Source organism: Tachyglossus aculeatus, chromosome 10, assembly GCF_015852505.1.
Source record: "Tachyglossus aculeatus isolate mTacAcu1 chromosome 10, mTacAcu1.pri, whole genome shotgun sequence".
In the NCBI taxonomy this organism is placed as follows: domain Eukaryota; kingdom Metazoa; phylum Chordata; class Mammalia; order Monotremata; family Tachyglossidae; genus Tachyglossus; species Tachyglossus aculeatus.
The window spans coordinates 55,134,646-55,158,483 of record NC_052075.1 but is presented as its reverse complement, the minus strand read 5'-3'; the positions used below and the strand labels follow the sequence as shown (position 1 = coordinate 55,158,483).

Sequence of the window (23,838 nt, the reverse complement as noted above, 5' to 3'; positions counted from 1 at the left end):
ATTATTATTATTATTAAAAATAAAGGAATCCAAAAAGCCAAAGCCACTCCCCAAAAACGCCTTTCCTTTTCGGCCCTCCCTACCCTTCCAGTTATACGGCCTTGACGTTCATTACACCCCGTCCAAACTGTGTCACCCGTGACTCAGCCCGGGGCTGGCAGGGGAGGAATGAACTCAACTTCCTGACTCACCCGGGCCGGGTTCGAGCGATACCTCCAAACGGTGAGAAAAGAAAATATTCCCAGGGAGCCCTTTGGCCCGCGTGCTCCCGGCCCCGATTCCCGGCTCCACCCCTTGCAGGCCGTGTGACCCTGGGCAAGTCACTTCTCTGGGCCTCAGTTCCCTCGTCTGTAAAATGGGGATTTAGAGTGTGAACAGGTAATGTGTCCAGCCTGCTGAGCTTGTATCTACCCCAGTGCTTAGAATGGTGCTTGGCATGTAGTAAGCACTTAACAAGGACCATTACTATTATTATTCAAATAATAGCATATATATTATATAATTATATATTATATATAGGAGAGAGAGAGAGAGAGAGAGAGAGAGAGGCAGAGGCAGCGTGGCTCAGTGGAAAGAGCCCGGGCTTTGGAGTCAGAGCTCAGGGGTTCGAATCCCGGCTCCGCCACATGTCTGCTGTGTGACCTTGGGCAAGTCACTTAACTTCTCTGGGCCTCAGTTACCTCATCTGTAAAATGGGGATTAAGACTGGGAGCCCCCCGTGGGACAACCTGATCCCCTTGTAACCTCCCCAGTGCTTAGAACAGTGCTTTGCACATAGTAAGCGCTTAATAAATGCCATCATTATTATTATTAGTAGTAGTAGTAGTAGTATATGTATAGTATAGTATATATTCAAATAATCATTCTGGGTGGGCCCCCTGAAGACCGGGAAGGGAGGGAATCGTGCCGTGGACCGTCCTGGCTATTCCCAGATGGGGTTCGCTCTCTGTCTCTCCCTCTGTCCTTCATCATTCGGCCTCCTCTGCGGCCTTGTCCCCCGGCTTGTCACCGTGGATTAGTGGTGGAGATTGTGGCCTCCTCTCCCACCGGGCTCTGCCGTCAGGGGGTTACTGAGCCCCTCCAGGGGCCAGGCCGTTCCTCGGCTACTCCACGGCATTCCAGGATTCCTTGTCCACGTTGGTTGGTGGGGGGGACACCTCCTTCCGATGCAACCAGCCTCCTCCTCCCGCTCTCCCTTCTTGGTCCTCGACTGTCGATCGGCCAACTAATGGTGTGCGACGCAGCCCGGCTCCCACGGGTAGCCTAGGCGACGTTGACCCTCCGTCCCCGGGGGAACTGACCAAGGCTGGCCCCGCTTGTCCCGCCTCTTGTCCTTTCCTTACTTTTCTGGTTTGCCCCCCCGGAGGATGGGGAGGGCCTCAGGGCCGTCTGCTTTTTATTTGTACATATTTATTCTATTGATTTTATTGTGTTAATATGTCTTGTCTTGTTGTCCGTCTCCCCCTTCTAGACTGTGAGCCTGCTGTTGGGTAGGGACCGTCTCTCTGTGTTGCCAACTTGGACTTCCCAAGCGCTTAGCACACTGCTCTGCACACAGTAAGCGCTCAATAAATGTGATTGAATGAATGAATGAATGAATGAATGGTGGAGTCTCGGCCCGGAGATCTGGGGAGCGATTCGTCGGACGTGGACTGAGGAGGCCGCTGGCCAGGTGTCTCCGGACAGGCTGCGTGGCCAGGTGGAAAGAGCCCGGGCCTGGGATCTCTTGCCGACTCCACCACCTGTCTACCGTGAGGCCTCAGGCCAAGCGCTTCGCTTCTCCGGGCCTCGGTTTCCTCGTCTGTACAATGGGGACTCAAAGCCCGTTCTCTCGCCCCCTTAGACTGTGAGTCGCAGGAGGGGCGGGGACTCCGCAGATGGTATTTCGCCGATGCCAGCGCTTAGGACGGCGCGCAGCACATAGCGTGTATCACGTGGCATGGTTAGGATGGTCATTAGGTCAAGAGAGTGTCAGGGCCCACGTGTTGGGGGGGACGTGGAAGCCGGTTTCCCCATGGGACGTTGTCCTTGGTGGGGCCTGGGTGGCGAAACGGGAGATCTCCGGCGGGCTCTAGAAAATTCCGCGTAACGCAAGTAACCTCAGCTCGGGCTGCCAAATGGATCGATCGGTCAATCAGTGGTATTTATTGAGCGCTTACTACGCGCGGAGCACTGTACTGAGCACTGGGGAGAGCACAGCCCAGCAGAATTAGCAGAGCCGTTCCCTGCCCGTACCAAACCGACCGTCCCAAGCGGGAGAGAGGGCCAAAGACGAAGAACTAAATTCCGGTGACGACGGGAACGCGGGCGCCGGCCCCGGGGGAGGCTTCTGTGGTGGTAGGTCCGCGGATCGTGGGTAATCGGAGAAGCGGGCGCTTGGCATCGCTTTCCCCTGCCGCGTCCAGCCCGGGTGAGAACATAGCGGGCATTGTGCCGGGGGAGCGATCGGGACCCGCTGAAAGGTCGCGTTCTTCGCCCTCGGACCCGGGTCCCGCCCGTTGGCAAGGCTCAGGGGCCGCACTCGGGGAGGGTGGGATGATGATGATGATGATGGCATTTGTTAAGCGCTTACTATGTGCAGAGCACTGTTCTAAGCGCTGGGAGGAGATACAAGGTGATCAAGTTGTCCCACGTGGGGCTCACAGTCGTAATCCCCATTTTACAGATGAGGGAACCGAGGCCCAGAGAAGCGAGGTGACTTGCCCAAGGTCACACAGCAGACGTGGCGGAGCTGGGATTCGAACCCATGACCTCTGGCTTCAAAGCCCGGGCTTTTTCCCACCGAGCCACGCTGGGATGGGACCGGTGTCCCCCCAAAAGGGGCGGCCGACGGGTTCTCCTCAGCGCCGGGGCCCCGGGACTCAGACACGGGCGCCCCCGGCTACGAAGCAGCGTGGCCTAGTGGCTAGAGCCCCGACCCGGGAGTCAGAAGGTCATGGGTTCTAATCCCGACTCCGCCACCCGTCTGCTGGGTGATGGTAGGCAGGTCACTTCACTTAGAGAAGCAGCATGGCTCAGTGGAAAGAGCCCGGCCCTGGGAGTCAGAGGTCGTGAGTTCAAATCCCAGCTCCGCCAATTGTCAGCTGTGTGACTTTGGGTAAGTCACTTAGTAATAATAATAATAATGGCATTTATTAAGTGCTTACTGTAATGATGCACTTACTATGCACAAAGCACTGTTTTAAGCGCTAGGGAGGTTACAGGGTGATCAGGTTGCCCCACAGGGGGCTCACAGTCTTAATCCCCATTTTACAGATGAGGGAACTGAGACACGGAGAAGTGAAGTCTTGCCCAAAGTCAAACAGCTGACAACTGGCGGAGCCGGGATAATAATAATAATGATGATGGCATTTATTAAGCGCTTACTATGTGCAAAGCACTGTTCTTAGCGCTGGGGAGGTTCCAAGATGATCACAGTCTTCATCCCCATTTTCCAGATGAGGGAACTGAGGCCCAGAGAAGGGAAGTGACTTGCCCAGAGTCACACAGCTGACAAGGGGCGGAGTCAGGATTTGAACCCATGACCTTGGACATGTGGTGGAGCCGGGATTTGAACCCATGACCTCTGACTCCAAAGCCCGGGCTCTTTCCACTGAGCCACGTAAGCGCTTAATAAATGTCATTATTATTATTATTAGAGCGTAAACTCCTCCAAGGCCTGAATCAAAATGGAACCCATTTGTAATTCCCCTAGCGCCTCATTAGTCCAGTGCTTTGCACACAGTAAGCGCTCAATAAATACGATTGAATGAATAAGTGAACAAATTCGGTCATTCAGTTGTATTTATGGAGCCCTTGCTATGTGCAAAGCACTGGACTAAGAGCTGGGGAGAGGACAACCCAACAATACAGCAGACACTGGTGATGGATGGTTGGATTTGTGGTGCTGGGTGGCTCCCCAGACCCCCCCAAGGAGGCGGCGTCGATGGGAAATGAATTCCGGAGATGGAGAACAGGAGAGAATAATAATAATAATAATAATAATAATAATAATAATAATAATGTTGGCATTTGTTAAGCACTTACTACATGCAAAGCACTGTTCTAAGCGCTGGGGAGGTTACAAGGTGATCAGGTTGTCCCACGGGGGGCTCACAGTCTCAATCCCCATTTTACCGATGAGGGAACTGAGGCCCAGAGAAGTGAAGTGACTTGCCCAAAGTCACACAGCTGACAATTGGCGGAGCCGGGGCTTGAACCCATGACCTCTGACTCCAAAGCCCGGGCTCTTCTCCGCTGAGCCACGCAGTAATGTGTCTGCTGTGTGACCTGGAGCAAGTCACTCCACTTCTCCGGGTCTCATTTTCCTCATCTGTAAAATGGGGATGAAGACCGTGAGCCCCAGATGGGACAGGGACAGTGGCCCAACCCGATTGCCTTGTATGACAATAATGGTGGCATTTATTAAGTGCTTACTGTGTGCAAAGCACTGTTCTAAGCACTGGCGAGGTTACAAGGTGCTCAGGTTGTCCCACAGGGGGCTCACAGTCTCAATCCCCATTTTACAGATGAAGTAACTGAGGCACAGAGAAGTGAAGTGACTTGCCCAAAGTCACACAGCTGACAGTTGGCGGAGCCGGGGCTTGAACCCATGACCTCTGACTCCAAAGCCTGGGCTCTTCGCCGCTGAGCCACACAGTCATGTGTCTGTTGTGTGACCTGGAGCAAGTCACTCTACTTCTCCGGGTCTCATTTTCCTCATCTGTAAAATGGGGATGAAGACCGTGAGCCCCAGATGGGACAGGGGCAGTGGCCCAACCCGATTGCCTTGTATGATAATAATGGTGGCATTTATTAAGCGCTTACTGTGTGCAAAGCACTGTTCTAAGCGCAGTGCTGAGTACCGTGTCTGGCACATAGTGAGGGCTTAACAGATACCACAATTATTATTATTATCATTATCATTATATCACCCTGTAACCTCCCCAGTGCTTAGAACAGTGCTTTGCACATAGTAAGCGCTTAATAAATGCCATCATCATCATTATTATTATTATCATTATAAGTATTATTACTTATTATTATTATTATTTTTTTTAGACTGTGAGCCCACTGTTTTGTAGGGACTGTCTCTATATGTTGCCAATTTGTACTTCCCAAGCGCTTAGTCCAGTGCTCTGCACATAGTAAGCGCTCAATAAATACGATTGATGATGATGATGATGATGATTACGAGGAGGGGCTCAGTGCCCTGCACGCAGTAAGAGTCGGCGCTTTCTAAAAATCCCGATTCTCCCCCGACCGGAAGCCCAGGCTCCGGGGAAGGCCATCAGTCAATCAATCAATCAATCAATCGTATTTATTGAGCGCTTACTGTGTGCAGAGCACTGTACAAAGCGCTTGGGAAGTACAAGCTGGCACCGTATAGAGACAGTCCCTACCCAACAGTGGGCTCCCAGTCTAGAAGGGGGAGACAGAGAACAAAACCAAACGTACTAACAAGATAAAATAAATAGAATAGATAGGTACAAGTAAAATAAACAAATAAATAGAGTAATAAATATGTACAAACATATATACATATATACAGGTGCTGTGGGGACCATTTAACCGATGTGCGGCCTTTTATGACGGCGCTCCCAAGCAACGTCAAGGCCTTTGCGGAGCGGGGAACGGCAGGCTTGGGGCGGAAGGCCTTCCCGGATTGTGGTCCTTTAGACTGTGAGCCCACTGTTGGGTAGGGACCGTCTCTATATGTTGCCAATTTGTACTTCCCAAGCGCTTAGTACAGTGCTCTGCACACAGTAAGCGCTCAATAAACACGATTGATGATGGTCCGGCCCCCGCCGCGGGGAAGGAGGTGGAGGGGATCCGTAGGATTAATTCGTGCCGCACTCATCCCCAACACCCTTTCAATCAGTCGTATTTATTGAGCGCTCACTGTGTGCAGAGCACTGTACTAAGCGCTTGACTTACTAACCCTTTCCCCACAAGCTACCTGCTCCCCACACAAGCTTGCAGCCCCTCTTATTGTCTTCTTCGCTTCCTGTTGATGTAATCCGTAGCAGCCATTCGGCGAGGAAATCCGTATTTACGTTCAGATTCAACTGTTTCCATTTCCTGCAGGGTAGCAGGACTGTACCCAGAAAAAAAAAAAATACCGGAGAGATTTGTTTCCTTTTCTCTCATCAAGCCACACCGAGAGACCTTGACAGAGCGGGAGGCTCGTCGGCAGTCAGTCGGTGGGGTTGAGTTGGGCGCCGAGCGGGTGCGGGGTGGCTGTACTGAGCGCCAGGGAGAGTGTGGCTCGGTGGAAAGCGCACGGGCTCGGTCGGCGGAGGACGTGGGTGCGCATCCCGGCTCCGTCGCTCGTCGGCTTTGTTCGTTCATTCGATCGTATTTATTGAGCTCCTACTGTGCGCAGAGCACTGGACTAAGCGCTTGGGAAGTCCAAGTTGGCAGCATATAGAGACGGTCCCGACCCACCAGTGGGCTCACAGTCTAGACCTCGGGCAAGCCGCCGAGCTTCTGTGCCTCAGTTACCTCATCTGTAAACCGGGGATTAAGACTGCGCATATATTCTCCATTCACAGTCTGCTTTGTGCGTTCATTCGATCGTATTTATTGAGTGCCTACTGTGCGCAGAGCACTGGACTAAGCGCTTGGGAAGTCCAAGTTGGCAGCATATAGAGACAGTCCCGACCCAACAGTGGGCTCACAGTCTAGACCTCGGGCAAGTCGCCGAGCTTCTGTGCCTCAGTTACCTCATCTGTAAATTGGGGATTAAGACTGAGCATATATTCTCCATTCACAGTCTGCTTTGTTCGTTCATTCGATCGTATTTATTGAGCGCTTACTGTGTGCAGAGCACTGGACTAAGCGCTTGGGAAGTCCAAGTTGGCAACATATAGAGACGGTCCCTACCCAACGGTGGGCTCACGGTCTAGACCTCGGGCAAGCCGCCGATCTTCTGTGCCTCAGTTACCTCATCCGTAAATTGGGGATTAAGACTGCGCATATATTCTCCATTCACAGTCTGCTTTGTTCGTTCATTCGATCGTATTTATTGAGCCCTTACCGTGTGCAGAGCACTGGACTAAGTGCTTGGGAAGTCCAAGTTGGCAACATATAGAGACGGTCCTGACCCAGCAGTGGGCTCACAGTCTAGACCTCGGGCAAGCCGCCGAGCTTCTGTGCCTCAGTTACCTCATCTGTAAATCAGGGATTAAGACAGCGCATATATTCTCCATTCATTGTGCTTTGTTCGTCCATTCAATCGTATTTATTGAGCGCCTACTGTGTGCAGAGCACTGGACTAAGCGCTTGGGAAGTCCAAGTTGGCAACATATAGAGACGGTCCCTACCCAACAGTGGGCTCACAGTCTAGACCTCGGGCAAGCCACTGAGCTTCTGTGCCTCAGTTACCTCATCCGTAAATTGGGGATTAAGACTGCGCATATATTCTCCATTCACAGTCTGCTTTGTTCGTCCATTCAATCGTATATATTGAGCGCTTACTGTGTGCAGAGCACTGGACTAAGTGCTTGGGAAGTCCAAGTTGGCAACATATAGAGACGGTCCCTACCCACCAGTGGGCTCACACCCTAGACCTTGGGCAAGCCGCCGAGCTTCTGTGCCTCAGTTACCTCATCCGTAAATTGGGGATTAAGACTGCGCATATATTCTCCATTCACAGTCTGCTTTGTTCGTTCATTCGATCGTATTTATTGAGTGCTTACCGTGTGCAGAGCACTGGACTAAGTGCTTGGGAAGTCCAAGTTGGCAACATATAGAGACAGTCCCGACCCATCAGTGGGCTCACAGTCTAGACCTCGGGCAAGCCGCTGAGCTTCTGTGCCTCAGTTACCTCATCTGTAAATCGGGGATTAAGACCGCCCATATATTCTCCATTCACATCTTACAGATGAAGGAACGGCGGCGCGGAGAAGTTAAGTGACTTGCTCAAGGTCCCGCGGCAGACAAGCGGTGGAGCGGGATTCGAACCCGGCTGTGGGCTGAGCCCTTGGGAGAGGAGAGTTGGGAGAGTCGATAGTCACGTTCCCTGCCCTCGAGGGGCTTCCAGTTTAGTTCCTTTCGAAGGGTGTCTCCCCCACTTCCCCGACATGGAGCGCAGGTACTTGTGACTCTACAAGAGAAGCAGCGTGGCTCAGTGGAAAGAGCCCGGGCTTGGGAGTCGGTGGTCATGGGTTCAAATCCCGGCTCCGCCACTTGTCAGCTGTGTGACTTTGGGCAAGTCACTTCTCTGGGCCTCAGTGACCTCATCTGCAAAATGGGGATGAAGACTTTGAGCCCCACGTGGGACAACCCGATCACCTTGTAACCTCCCCAGCGCTTAGAACAGTGCTTTGCACATAGTAAATGCTTAATAAATGCCATCATTATTATTATTATTATTATTATCTTGTATCCTCCCCGGCACTTAGAAACCGAGGCCCGGAGAAGCAAAGCGACTTGCCCTTGGTCACCCGGCGGGTGAGAGTGAGAACTTAATGGACGCTCCCAGGGCGTTTTCATTCTAGAATTGCCCCACCGGCGGAGGCCACGGGGAAGCCGGGCCAGGCGGAAGAGCCGTGAGCCCCCACAAAATACTTGGCGAACTTGAGTACAATTAGAGCGCTAATAAGTGGGAGCGCAGAGGGAGGGGAGGACATTTTCTGTGGAGATTTCAGACAAGAAGCCGAGACAACGGGCTCCCTCAGGCCGACAATGGCGGGATTGTGTGGCCAGGGTGGGGGATGGGGCCAGACCAAGGATGCCCCCCTTCCCCGGCGGCTCCCAGACCCCCGGGAGGCTCCCCGGAGGAACCTGGGGCAGGGGTCCGGCTGGGATTCGGGAAAGGAGCGAGTCCTGGGGTCCGCCGGGGCAGTCTCGACATGGCACCGGTCGAAAATCCGCCTGCCCGGGCACCGGGGGAGGAGAGGGAAGTCCCACCGGGACCCGGGGCCCGTCGAGTCGGGTGTAGGGCAGCTGAGCGGTCATGGGGAGAGGACACAGCTGGTGGGATGATGGGGAGAAAGCGTTCCGGACATCCCGTGTTCCTTGCGCCCGAAACAGCGGGGCCTAGCGGAAAGAGCCCGGGCCTGGGAATCGGAGGCCTTGGGTTCTCATCCCGGCTCTGCCGCTTTGTCCCCCGGGTGACCATGGGCCAGTCATTTCTCTCCTCTGGGCCTCGGTTCCCTCATCTGGAAAATGGGGATTAAAACTGTGAGCCCCCTGTGGGACAACCAGATCACCTTGTAACCTCCCCAGCGCTTAGAACAGTGCTTGGCACATAGTAAGCACTTAACAAACACCATTGTTATGATTATAATAGTTCTCCTCTTCTCCCTCCTACTTAGATTGTGAACCCAAAGCGTGACAGGGACTTTGTCCAACCTAATTCACTTGTACCCACCACAGCGCTTAGAACAGTGTTTGACATTATTATTATTATTATTAGTTTTCCTCTTCTCCCTCCTACTTACATTGTGAACCCAAAGCGTGACAGGGACTTTGTCCAACCTAATTCACTTGTACCCACCACAGCGCTTAGAACAGTGTTTGACATCATTATTATTATTATTATTATTAGTTTTCCTCTTCTCCCTCCTACTTAGATTGTGAACCCAAAGCGTGACGGGGACTTTGTCCAAACTAATTCACTTGTACCCACCGCAGTGCTTAGAACAGTGCTTGACATTATTATTATTATTATTATTAGTTCTCCTCTTCTCCCTCCTACTTACATTGTGAACCCGAAGCGTGACAGGGACTTTGTCCAACCTGAGTCACTTGTACCCACCGCAGTGCTTTCTTTTCGGCGACCATTCATTCATTCATTCATTCAATCGTATTTATTGAGCGCTTACAGTGTGCAGAGCACTGTACTAAGCGCTTGGGAAGTGCAAGTTGGCAACATCTAGAGACGGTCCCTACCCAACAGTGGGCTCACAGTCTAGAAGGGGGAGACAGACAACAAAACAAAACATATTAACAAAATAAAATAAATAGAATAAACTTGTACAAATAAAATAAATAAATAAATAAATAGAGTAATAAATCCGTCCAAACATATATACATATATGCAGGTGCGGTGGGGAGGGGAAGGAGGTAAGGCGGGGGGGATGAGGGGGAGAGGAAGGAGGGGGCTCAGTGTGGGAAGACCTCCTGGAGGAGGTGAGCTCTCAGTAGGGCCTTGAAGGGAGGAAGAGAGCAAGCTTGGCGGATGTTCTTTCCCTTCCCCACAGCACATGTATATATGTTTGTACATATTTATTAAGCACAGGCTTTGGAATCTCAGGTCATGGGTTCAAATCCCACCTCTGCCACTTGTTAGCTGTGTGACTTTGGGCAAGTCACTTAACTTCTCTGGGCCTCAGTTCCCTCATCTGTAAAATGGGGATGAAGACTGTGAGCCCCCCGTGGGACAACCTGATCACCTGGTATCCCCCAGCACTTAGAACAGTGCTTTGCACATAGTAAGCGCTTAACAAATACCATTATTATTATTCTCAATAAATACGATTGATTGATTGATGTGTGGAGGGAGGGCATTCCAGGCCAGGGGGCCCTCAGCTCCTCCAGAGCGGTGACTGGCTCAAACCATGCAAACCCCGGTCCCGGTTGTCCGGTCCGTTGGGACTGCCGCTCCCGCCCCCTGCCACCCTGCCAAGCGGGCACCACCACCCGTGGGGTGACTCCTCGGGGCAGACCCGCTCCGAAAAATGCCCCCCTGGAGCCCCTCCCCGTCTCCAGGGGAAACTGAGACCCGCCACCCGGAGCGGGCCGGGCCCGGTGGTCGTCGGTGAAAGCGAACCTCAGAGGGGGACCCTCCTCTGGGGGTCCGGGAACCGTGCCACTTTCGGGGCCCCCCCCCTCAGCTCCGCCACCGTGAACGCGGCCTGGTCGGGCCCCCACCCCGGCTGAGGGCGGCCAAACAGTTCAGACCCCTTAGCGGCGAAGATGGCGGGGGGCGAGTCTCTCATGACGCGGCTCTGTCTGTCTCCTTTTCAGGGGACATCACCCAGAAGGGATATGAGAAGAAAAGGTCGAAGCTCCTGGCTCCTTACGTCCCTCCGGTTCAAGGTAAGAGTTCATTCGTTCAGTCGTATTTATTGAGCGCTTACTGTGTGCAGAGCACTGGACTGAGCGCTTGGGAGTTGCCCCTCCTCCCCACATCCCCAGTCGGGGGTGGGGATGGGGGGTCAGGACGGGACCAGAACCACGGAAGGTCTGTGCGCTCATTGTGGGCTGGGGACGTGTCTGTTATATTGTCCTCTTCCAACCGATCGATGGGAGAAGCAGCGGAAAGAGCCCGGGCTTTGGAGTCAGAGGTCATGGGTTCAAATCCCGGCCCCTCCACTTATCAGCTGTGTGACCTTGGACAAGTCACTTAACTTCCCTGTGCCTCAGTTCCCTCATCTGGAAAATGGGGACTGTGAGCCCCATGTGGGCCATAATAATGATGGCATTTATTAAGCGCTTACTATGTGCAAAGCACCATTCTGAGCACAGGGGAGGTTACAAGGTGATCAGGTTGTCCCATGGGGGGCTCACAGTCTTAATCATTCATTCAATCAATCAATCAATCAATCGTATTTATTGAGCGCTTACTGTGTGCAGAGTACTGTACTAAGCGCTTGGGAAGTACAAGTTGGCAACATATAGAGACGGTCCCTACCCAACAGTGGGCTCACAGTCTAGAGAAGTGAAGTGACTTGCCCAAGGTCACACAGCAGACATGTGGCGGAGCCGAGATTCAAACCCATTACCTCTGACTCCAAAGCCTGGGCTCTTTCCACTAGTAAATATGCACAAGTAAAATAGAGTAATAAATCTGTCCAAACATATATAGAGGTGCTGTGGGGAGGGGAAGGAGGTAGGGCGGTAGTATTTATTGAGTGCTTCCTGTGTGCAGAGCACTGTACTAAGCGCTTGGGAAGTACAAATCGGCAACATCTAGAGACGGTCCCTACCCAACAGCGGGCTCACAGTCTAGAAGGGAGAGACAGACAACAAAACAAAACAAATAGGTGTCAATAATCCCCATTTTCCAGATGAGCCCCAGAGAAGTGAAGTGACTTGGCCAAAGTCACCCAGCTGACAATTGGCAGAGCTGGGATTCGAACCCATGGCCCATGACATGACCCATGACCCCTGTATATATGTATATATTTATTTATTTATTTTACCTGTACATATCCTATTTATTTTATTTTGTTAATATGTTTGGTTTTGTTCTCTGTCTTCCCCTTCTAGACTGTGAGCCCGCTGTTGGGTAGGGACTGTCTCTATATGTTGCCAACTTGTACTTCCCAAGCGCTTAGTACAGTGCTCTGCACACAGAAAGCGCTCAATTAATATGATTGATTGATTGATTGACTCCAAAACTCGGGCTCTGTCCTCTGAGCCACGCAGCCATTCCCACACACCCCCGCCCGCCGACAGTGTGGGTGCAGGCGCTCGGCCACGAAGGTCTGGCGTTCCGGGTCCTCTCCTTCCCTCCCCCATCTTTGATTGTCTTTGTCCAGAAACGCTCTGGGCATGTTACTCCCCTCCTCAAAAATCTCCAGTGGCTACCAATCAATCTGCGCATCAGGCAGAAACTCCTCACCCTGGGCTTCTAGGCTGTCCATCCCCTCACCCCCTCCTACCTCCCCTCCCTTCTCTCCTTCTCCAGCCCAGCCCGCACCCTCCGCTCCTCTGCCACTAATCTCCTCACCGTGCCTCGTTCTCGCCTGTCCCGCCATCGACCCCCGGCCCACGTCATCCCCCGGGCCTGGAATGCCCTCCCTCTGCCCATCCGCCAAGCTAGCTCTCTTCCTCCCTTCAAGGCCCTGCTGAGAGCTCACCTCCTCCAGGAGGCCTTCCCAGACTGAGCCCCTTCTTTCCTCTCCCCCTCGTCCCCCTCTCCATCCCCCCGTCTTACCTCCTTCCCTTCCCCACAGCACCTGTATATATGTATATGTGTTTGTACATATTTATTACTCTATTTATTTATTTTACTTGTACATATCTATTCTATTTATTTTATTTTGTTAGTGTGTTTGGTTTTGTTCTCTGTCTCCCCCTTTTCGACTGTGAGCCTACTGTTGGGTAGGGACTCTCTATATGTTGCCAACTTGTACTTCCCAAGTGCTTAGTACAGTGCTCTGCACACAGTAAGCGCTCAATAAATATGATTGATTGATTGATTGAGCCCCCGACAACCCTCACCTCAAGCCGGCTCTGCTCTGCACACAGTGCTCTGCACACAGTAAGCGCTCAATAAATACGATTGAATGAATGAATGAATGAATGAATGAATGGCTCCTTGGTCAGTTCACCCGACCGTCCCAGTGGGCAGGCTCCGCACCCTTCTCAGCCCTCCACCAGGATCCGAGGGGCCAGCGGGCGCCCAAGGGGCCGAGGTGAAACCTCCCGGCGCCTCTCGACCCATCGGAGCGCTCCCTTCTGCGGTCCCCGGGGAGCCCCTCACCCCCATCCCACCCCCGTGGCCCAGCTCAGAAATCAATCAATCAATCAATCGTATTTATTGAGCGCTTACTGTGTGCAGAGCACTGGACTAAGCGCTTGGGAAGTACAAGTTGGCAACATAGAGAGAAGGTCCCTACCCGACAACGGGTTCACAGTCTAGAAACAATAAACAGACACATTCTGTTGCCACCAAGAGCTTAGAGTGCCCAGCATATAGTAAATGCTTAACGACCACAATCAATCTGGCTCTGGCAAAGAGGTGCAACACTGACCTTATGTTAATAATAATTATAATAATAATAACAATAATGGTATTTGTTAAGCACTTACTATATACCAAGAGTCGTACTGAGCACTTGGGAAGTACAAGTTGGCAACATAGAGAGACGGTCCCTACCCGACAGCAAAGAGGTGCAGCACTGACCTTAAGTTAATAATAATAATAATAACAATAATGGTATTTGTTAAGCACTTACTATATACCAGGAGTCGCACTAAGCACTTGGGAAGTACAAGTTGGCAACATAGACGGTCCCTACCCGACAACGGGTTCACAGTCTAGAAACAAGAAACAGACACATTCTGTTGCCACAAAGAGCTTAGAGTGCCCAGCATACAGTAAATGCTTAATGACCACAATCAATCTGGCTCTGGCAAAGAGGTGCAACACTGACCTTATGTTAATAATAATAATAATAATAATAACAATAATGGTATTTGTTAAGCACTTACTATATACCAGGAGTCGTACTAAGCACTTGGGAAGTACAAGTTGGCAACATAGAGAGACGTTCCCTACCCGACAACGGGTTCACAGTCTAGAAACAATAGAAACAGACACATTCTGTTGCCACCAAGAGCTTAGAGTGCCCAGCATATAGTAAATGCTTAATGACCACAGTCAATCTGGCTCTGGCAAAGAGGTGCAACACTGACCTTATGTTAATAATAATTATAATAATAATAACAATAATGGTATTTGTTAAGCACTTACTATATACCAGGAGTCGTACTAAGCACTTGGGAAGTACAAGTTGGCAACATAGAGAGACGGTCCCTACCCGACAACGGGTTCACAGTCTAGAAACAATAAAAACAGACACATTCTGTTGCCACCAAGAGCTTAGAGTGCCCAGCATACAGTAAATGCTTAACGACCACAATCAATCTGGCTCTGGCAAAGAGGTGCAACACTGACCTTAAGTTAATAATAATAATAATAATAACAATAATGGTATTTGTTAAGCACTTACTATATACCAGGGGTCACACTAAGCACTTGGGAAGTACAAGTTGGCAACATATAGAGACGGTCCCTACCCGACAACGGGTTCACAGTCTAGAAACAAGAAACAGACACATTCTGTTGCCACCAAGAGCTTAGGGTGCCCAGCACGTAGTACATGCTTAATGACCACAATCAATCTGGCTCTGGCAAAGAGGTGCAACACTGACCTTAAGTTAATAATAATAATAATAACAATAATGGTATTTGTTAAGCACTTACTATATACCAGGAGTCGCACTAAGCACTTGGGAAGTACAAGTTGGCAACACAGAGAGACGGTCCCTACCCGACAACGGGTTCACAGTCTAGAAACAAGAAACAGACACATTCTGTTGCCACAAAGAGCTTAGAGTGCCCAGCATACAGTAAATGCTTAATGACCACAATCAATCTGGCTCTGGCAAAGAGGTGCAACACTGGCCTTATGTTAATAATAATAATAATAACAATAATGGTATTTGTTAAGCACTTACTATATACCAGGAGTCGCACTAAGCACTTGGGAAGTACAAGTTGGCAACATAGAGAGACGGTCCCTACCCGACAACGGGTTCACAGTCTAGAAACAAGAAACAGACACATTCTGTTGCCACCAAGAGCTTAGAGTGCCCAGCATATAGTAAATGCTTAATGACCACAATCAATCTGGCTCTGGCAAAGAGGTGCAACACTGACCTTATGTTAATAATAATAATAATAACAATAATGGTATTTGTTAAGCACTTACTATATACCAGGAGTCGTACTAAGCACTTGGGAAGTACAAGTTGGCAACATAGAGAGACGGTCCCTACCCGACAACGGGTTCACAGTCTAGAAACAATAAAAACAGACACATTCTGTTGCCACCAAGAGCTTAGAGTGCCCAGCACGTAGTACATGCTTAATGACCACAATCAATCTGGCTCTGGCAAAGAGGTGCAACACTGACCTTATGTTAATAAGAATAATAATAATAATAACAACAATAATGGTATTTGTTAAGCACTTACTATATACCAGGAGTCGCACTAAGCACTTGGGAATACAAGTTGGCAACATAGAGAGACGGTCCCTACCCGACAACGGGTTCACAGTCTAGAAGCAATAAACAGACACATTCTGTTGCCACCAAGAGCTTAGAGTGCCCAGCATATAGTAAATGCTTAATGACCACAATCAATCTGGCTCTGGCAAAGAGGTGCAACACTGACCTTATGTTAATAATAATAATAATAATAACAATAATGGTATTTGTTAAGCACTTACTATATGCTTCTAGACTATATTCTTCTAGACTGTGAGCCCACTGTTGGGTAGGGACCCTCTCTATGTGTTGCCAGCTTGCACTTCCCAAGCGCTTAGTCCAGTGCTCTGCATACAGTAAGCGCTCAATAAATACAATTGACTGATATATACCAGGAGTCGTACTAAGCACTGGGGTGGATTTAAGTAAATTGGGTTGGACACAGTCGCTGTCCCACCTGGGGCTCAAAAGTCTCAGTTACAGATGAGGTAACTGAGGCCCAGAGAAGCGAAGTGACCTGCCCAAGATCGCACAGCAGACAGACAGCGGAGCCGGGATTAGAACCCAAGACCTAAATCCCAAGCTTGTGGTCTATCCACTACACCGTGCAGTCAGGTGGGCCCACTCGCAGGCATTCATTCATTCCATCGTATTTATTGAGCGCTTACTGAGTGCAGAGCACTGAACTAAGCGCTTGGGAAGTCCAAGTTGGCAACATATAGACATGTCCCGGCCTCCGCCGTGAACCTGGGCACTGCCAGCCGCAGCTGGCGCAGCCACCCCCCACCCCACCCTCCAGAAGCCGCCTGCCGGGGCCGACGCCGCTTCCTTCCTGCAAGCGCCACGCGGCCCCGGGGAGCCAAAATAGCGGCTTCCTCGTTGGTCTCCCCGGACTATTTTTGGCGGCTCAGCTCTGTCCGGAGGTACGGGGGTTGCCGGCGCCACTTTCTCCGTCTCCGGGACCTTTTCGCGGGCTCTCTCGCGTCGGCGTAGAAAGTTTTCGGCCAGCTGGTCGTCGGCACGGCGCATCCGGAGCCCCTCCGACTTACAGTGGGACTCGTGACAGGCGAACCCAAAGGGGCCTCCGGAATATATATATGTTTGTACATATTTATTACTCTATTTTACTTGTACATATCTATTCTATTTATTTTATTTTGTTAATATGTTTGGTTTTGGTCTCTGTCTCCCCCTTCTAGACTGTGAACCCACTGTTGAGTAGGGACTGTCTCTAGATGTTGCCAACTTGGACTTCCCAAGCGCTTAGTACAGTGCTCTGCACACAGTAAGCGCTCAATCAATACGATTGATTGATTGATTGATTGACCTACTGCGGAACAGCGGGGCCTAGTGGAAAGAGCCCAGGCCTGGGAGACGGAAGGTCATGGGTTCAAATGCCGGCTGCACCACTTGATGATGATGATGGCATTTATTAAGCGCTTACTATGTGCAAAGCACTGTTCTAAGCGCTGGGGGTAGATACAAGGTAATCAAGTTGTCCCACGTAGGGCTCACAGACTTAATCCCCATTTTCCAGATGAGGGGACTGAGGCCCTGAGAAGTGAAGTGACTGGACCAAAGTCACGCAGCTGACAAGTGGCGGAGTCGGGATTCGAACCCGTGACCTCGGACTCCAAAGCCCGGGCTCTTGTAATGGACGATATATCCAATCAGTCTCACTTTTTTCTTTTTAAAACCATCAAATACTTTTAAAATGAATTGGTATTGAGCACTTACTGCGTACAAAGCACCTTAATAAGCAGTTGAGAGAGTACAATAGAGGGACCGTCTCTATATGTTGCCGACTTGCACTTCCCAAGTGCTTAGCACAGTGCTCTACACACAGTAAGCACTTGTCAGCTGTGTGACTTTGGGCAAGTCACTTCACTTCTCTGGGCCTCAGTGACCTCATCTGGAAAATGGGGATGAAGACTGTGAGCCCCCCCATGGGACAACCTGATCAGCTTGTAGCCTCCCTAGCGCTTAGAACAGTGCCTTGCACATAGTAAGCGCTTAATAAATGCCATTATTATTATTATTATTCTAATCCCAGCTCTGCCGCTTGTCTGCTGGGTGACCTCGGGCACGTCACGTCACTTCTCTGAGCCTCGGTTCCCTCATCTGGAAAATGGGGGTTAAGACTGGGCCCTGTGTCGGACAGGGACCTTGCCTGACCCGATGATCTTGTAACTACCCCAGCGCTTAGAACAGTGCCTGGCACATAGTAAGCCCTTAACAAATACCATAAGTATTAATACAATTTTTATAAATATTATTAACCTGTGCGGCTTTGAAAATTTTTTAGTGCTGGAGGGCTGGTTGCTTGGCCTAAGTGGAAAAAGCTTGGGCCTGAGGGGCAAGTAATAATAATTGTAGTATTTGTTTTGTTGTCTGTCCCCCTATTCTAGACTGTGAACCCGTTGTTGGGTAGGGACTGTCTCTATATGTCGCCAACTTGTACTTCCCAAGCGCTTAGTACAGTGCTCTGCACCCAGTAAGCACTCAATAAATGCGATTGAATGAATGAATTTAAACTCTTATTAGGCATCAGACACTGTACTAAACGCTGAAGGGGGAATACAAGCAGATTGGGTTGGGTACAGTCCCTGTCCCACATGGGGCTCCCAGTCTCAATCCCCGTTTTGCAGATGAGGGAACTGAGGCCCAGAGAAGTGAAGTGGCTCGCCCAAGGTCACACGGCAGACAAGTGGCGGAGCCGGGATTCGAATCCATGACCTCTGACTCCCAAGTCCCCCGGGTTCGAGCCCCAGCCCTGCTTCTGACCCTCCCCTGGGGATCCCCAACCTTTGGACAGTTGCTGCTCGCCCCAACCCCACGGCACTTTCGGACACCTTTTTAAATTCTAGGTTATAAATTACTTGTCGGGTCACATTAATGCCCGCCTCCCCCTCTAGACGGTCAGCTCGTTACGGGCAGGAACACGTCTGCTCATTCCGTTGGGTCGGACGCTCCCGAGCGCCAAGTACAGGGCTCTGCAGATACTAAGCGCTTAGTAAAGACCTTTGATTGATTGATCGATTGATCGATCGTGATCTCAGACAAGGCATTTGGCCTCTCCGGGCCTCCGTCTCCTCATCTGTACAGTGGGGATAAGATCCCCGCACCTCCTCCCTCTGAGACTTCCCAAGCACCTAGTACAGTGCTCTGCACACAGTAAGTACTCAATAAATACGATTGATTGAATGAATGAATCTTACCCCCATCTTACCTCCTTCCCTTCCCCACAGCACCTGTATATATGTATATATGTTTGTACATATTTTTTACTCTATTTTATTTGTACATATCTATTCTATTTATTTTATTTTGTTAGTATGTTTGGTTTTGTTCTCTGTCTCCCCCTTTTAGACTGTGAGCCCACTGTTGGGCAGGGACTGTCTCTATATGTTGCCAATTTGTACTTCCCAAGCGCTTAGTACAGTGCTCTGCACATAGTAAGCGCTCAATAAATATGATTGATGATGATGATGATGATGAATGAATGAGACCCGGTGTCCAGTGGGGGACAGGGACCGTGACCTCTCTGATTTTTTTTTTTAAATAGTATTTGTTAGGCGCTTACTGTGTGCCAGGCACCGTCCTAAACTCTGGGGTGGACACAAGGAACAGTCCATGTCCCACGTGGGGCACGCAGTCTCAGTCCCCATTTCACAGATGAGGTCACTGAGGCCCAGAGAGGTGACTTGCCCAGGGTCACGCAGCAGACAAGTGGTGGAGCCGGGATTGGAACCCGTGACCGTGAGACTCACAGTCCGTGCTCCGTCCACTAAGCCACGCGGCTCCGATACCTGTTCTCCCTCCTGTTTAGAGGGTGAGCCCTTAGAGAGGCAGGGACTGTGTCCAACCTGACCGTCCCTTAAGAATGGCGCTTAACTCATAGTAAGCGCCCAATAAGTACCGCAGTTAATGCTGTTATCGTTATTACGGCCCGCCCTCCAGGAGCCCGGCACTGTCCAGGCAGCAGCAGCGCAGGCCACTTTCCCTGCCCGGCAGGAGCTGGCACCGATCGATCACTCAGCCACCCACCCCGTGGCATTTATTGGGCGCGGAGAGGAGGGGAGCGGTGCCGGGTTCAAGGCCAGGAACTGAAACAGGGGAGACAGAGGGCAGTTGTTGAGGAGCCAAGGGGGAGAAGAACGTTTCCGCTCACAAGGCCGAAGTTGTGGAGGTTGAGGTGGTCTCTGGGCATAAAGGCCCACCCCCCAGGCTCGTCCCCCTCTCCATCCCCCCCATCTTACCTCCTTCCCTTCCCCACAGCACCTGTATATATATGTATATGTTTGTACATATTTATTACTCTATTTATTTATTTATTTATTTATTTTACTTGTACATATCTATTCTATTTATTTTATTTTGTTAGTATGTTTGGTTTTGTTCTCTGTCTCCCCCTTTTAGACTGTGAGCCCACTGTTGGGTAGGGACTGTCCATATATGTTGCCAATTTGTACTTCCCAAGCGCTTAGTACAGTGCTGTGCACATAGGAAGCGCTCAGTAAATACGATTGATGATGATGATAAATTTTCAGGGCCCCCAGCTCTGGGCGGGCTGGGGGTGGGCAGGGTGTGGGCATCTCGGTCCAGGAGGCCTTCCCAGACTGAGCCCCCTCCTTCCTCTCCCCATCCCCCCCGCCTTACCTCCTTCCCCTCCCCACAGCACCTGTATATATGTATATATTCATTCATTCATTCATTCAATCCTATTTATTGAGCGCTCACTGTGTGCAGAGCACTGTACTAAGCGCTTGGGAAGTCCAAGTTGGCAACATCTAGAGCCGGTCCCTACCCAACGGCGGGCTCACAGTCTAGAAGGGGGAGACAGGCAACAAAACAAAACTTATTAACAAAGTAAAATAAATAGAATAAGGATATACAAATAAAATAAATAAATAGAGTAATAAATACGTGCAAACATATATACAGGTGCTGTGGGGAGGGGAAGGAGGTAAGGCGGGGGGGTGGAGAGGGGGAGGAGGGGGAGAATCCCTCTAGGCTCTGTGTGGGCAGGAATTGTCTCTCTTTATTGCTGTAGGGTACTTTCCAGAGCGCTTAGTACAATCAATCGAGTAATAAATACGTGCAAACATATATACATATATACAGGTGCTGTGGGGAGGGGAAGGAGGTATGGCGGGGGGAGATAGGGAGAGGAAGGAGGGGGCTCAGTGTGGGAAGGCCTCCTGGAGGAGGTGAGCTCTCAGTAGGGCCTTGAAGGGAGGAAGAGAGCTAGCTTGGCGGATGGGCGGAGGGACAGCATTCCAGGCCAGGGGGATGATGTGGGCCGGGGGTCGACGGGGTGTTTGTACATATTTATTGCTCTATTTATTTTACCTGTATATATGTATATATGGTTGTACATATTTATTACTCTGTTTATTTATTTATTTATTTATTTTACTTGTACATTTCTATCCTACTTATTTTATTTTGTTGGTATGTTTCGTTCTGTTCTCTGTCTCCCCCTTTTAGACTGTGAGCCCACTGTTGGGTAGGGACTGTCTCTATGTGATGCCAATTTGTACTTCCCAAGCGCTTAGTACAGTGCTCTGCACATAGTAAGTGCTCAATAAATACGATTGATTGATTGATTGATTGATTACTTGTACCCATTTACTATTCTATTTATTTTATTTTGTTAATATGCTTTGTTTTGTCGTCTGTCTCCCCCTTCTAGACTGTGAGCCCGCTGTTGGGTAGGGACCGGCTCTATATGTTGCCGACTTGGACTTCCCAAGTGCCTAGTACAGTGCTCTGCACACAGTAAGCCCTCAGTAAATACGATTGATTGATTGATTGATTGACCAGCTCTATATGTTGCCGACTTGGACTTCCCAAGTGCCTAGTACAGTGCTCTGCACACAGTGAGCGCTCAATAAATACGACTGAATGAAGGAATGAATCTCGGTGAGCCGAACGGGGCCTGGAGCCTAGTCATCCCTGTGTCATGGAGCCGGGAGGTGTCTCCAAGGGCAGGGAGCGGTCAACTCGTCCAGCGGCCCCTGCGTGGTAACGGTCCCCGGTCCTGTCCCGCCGCCAAGGACGAGCGCGGTGGGGCTCCTCGACGTCCCCTCCACCGGCAGCGGGAGCCCCCTCCTGCCGCAGCATCCCGGTTTTATTCTCCGTCTCCCCCTTTTAGACTGTGAGCCCACTGTTGGGTAAGGACTGTCTCTATATGTTGCCAACTTGGACTTCTCAAGCGCTTAGTCCAGTGCTCTGCACACGGTAAGCGCTCAATAAATACGATTGATGATGATGATGATGATGATGATGATCCCGGCGCCGGGCTTCGGTCCCGCGACGATGAAAACCCACCTGTCCGGCCTTGCTTCCCCAGGAGCGGACCCCGCCTCGCAGAAGGAGCCTCGCAACCAGACAGCGGCTCCACCCGCGGCCCCGGCCTCGGCCCCCTCCAAGTACCACCGGGCCCGCTCCGGGGGTGCCCGCGACGAACGCTACCGGTCAGGTGAGGAACGGGTGGGTGGGCGGCTCCCCCAGCCCGGCCGGGCCCTGACCGGCCCCGGACCGGGCCCTTGGGACTCCCCAGGGGGACCCCGGGGGCTCAGCGGAGGGGCAGCGGGGTCCGGTGATGGGACTCGGAAGGAAAGCAGGATCCCCCGACCTGCGGCTTACTCAATTTATTTATTTTATTTGTACATATTTATTCTATTTATTTTATTTTGTTAATACCAATCAATCAATCGTATTTATTGAGCGCTTACTGTGTGCAGAGCAGTGCACTAAGCGCTTAATAATAATGGCATTTATTAAGCACTTCCTATGTGCAAAGCACTGTTCTAAGCGCCGGGGGGATACGAGGTGATCAGGTTGTCCCACGTGGGGCTCACAGTCTTAATCCCCGTTTTACAGATGAGGTCACTGGGGTCCAGAGAAGTGAAGTGACTTGGCCAAAGTCACCCAGCTAACAATTGGCAGAGCCGGGTTTTGAACCCATGACCTCTGACTCCAAAGCCCGGGCTCTTTCCACTGAGCCACGCTGCTTCTCTAATATAATAATAATAATAATAATAATGGCATTTATTAAACGCTTACTATGTGCAAAGCACTGTTCTAAGCACCGGGGAGGTTACAAGGTGATCAGGTTGTCCCACGGGGGGCTCACAGTCTTCATCCCCATTTTACAGATGAGGTAACTGAGGTCCAGAGAAGTGAAGTGACTTGCCCAAAGTCACCCAGCTAACTATTGGCAGAGCCGGGATTTGAACCCATGACCTCTGACTCCAAAGCCCAGGCTCTTTCCATTGAGCCATGCTGCTTCTCTCATTCAATCTCATTTATTGAGCCCTTACTGTGTGCAGAGCACTGTACTAAGCGCTTGGGAAGTCCAAGTTGGCAATATCTAGAGACGGTCCATCCCCAACAACGGGCTCACAGTCTAGAAGCGGGAGACTCAATAATTGCCATCGGTTGGCAGGAATTAATCAAGGATGGACAGAATCTGGGCCTGAGGATCAGGGAACCCAGCTTCTAACCCCGGCTCCTCCACTAGCCTGCCGGGTGACCTTGGATAAGTCACTTCACTTCTCCAGGCCTCGGTTCCCTCATCTGTAAAATGGGGGTTCAACAACCGCGTGAGCTTTCCCGTCTCCCAGCCCGATTCCGGTCACCGGAAGAGCCGTGGGATTTTTCAGAGCACCCGAGGTGACCCTCAGGCTTCCCGTCCCCACTTCCCGCCCTCCCGCCGAAAGACAAAGACTCTCATTGTTCCCGAAAGCGTGGCTTTGACTCCTGTTGGTGTCTGATTCGGTGCTAGGCCCTGGAGAGACGAAGAACAATACTAATAATACTAATTATTAGAGAAGCAGCGTGGCTCAGTGGAAAGAGCCCGGGCTTTGGAGTCAGAAGTCATGGGTTCAAACCCCGGCTCCGCCAGTTGTCAGCTGTGTGACTTTGCACAAGTCACTTCACTTCTCTGGGCCTCAGTTCCCTCATCTGTAAAATGGGATTTATGACTGTGAGCCCCACGTGGGACAAGCTGATCACCTTGTATCCCCCCCAGCGCTTAGAACAGTGCTTTGCACATTAGAGAAGCAGCGTGGCTCAGTGGAAAGAGCCCGGGCTTTGGAGTCCGAGGTCATGGGTTCGAAT

General features: G+C 50.8%; 1 protein-coding gene across 1 annotated transcript in view; it reads left to right on the top strand.

The window, feature by feature from the left end:
* DIP2B (disco interacting protein 2 homolog B) overlaps positions 1 to 23,838 on the top strand; it is a 139,961-nt gene that overhangs the window by 73,740 nt on the left and 42,383 nt on the right. Inside the window, exons 2-3 of the mRNA XM_038752224.1 lie at positions 10,955 to 11,026; positions 22,067 to 22,195. The gene's annotated coding sequence lies outside the window, so the exon portion shown is untranslated. The remainder of the gene's footprint in view (positions 1 to 10,954; positions 11,027 to 22,066; positions 22,196 to 23,838) is intronic.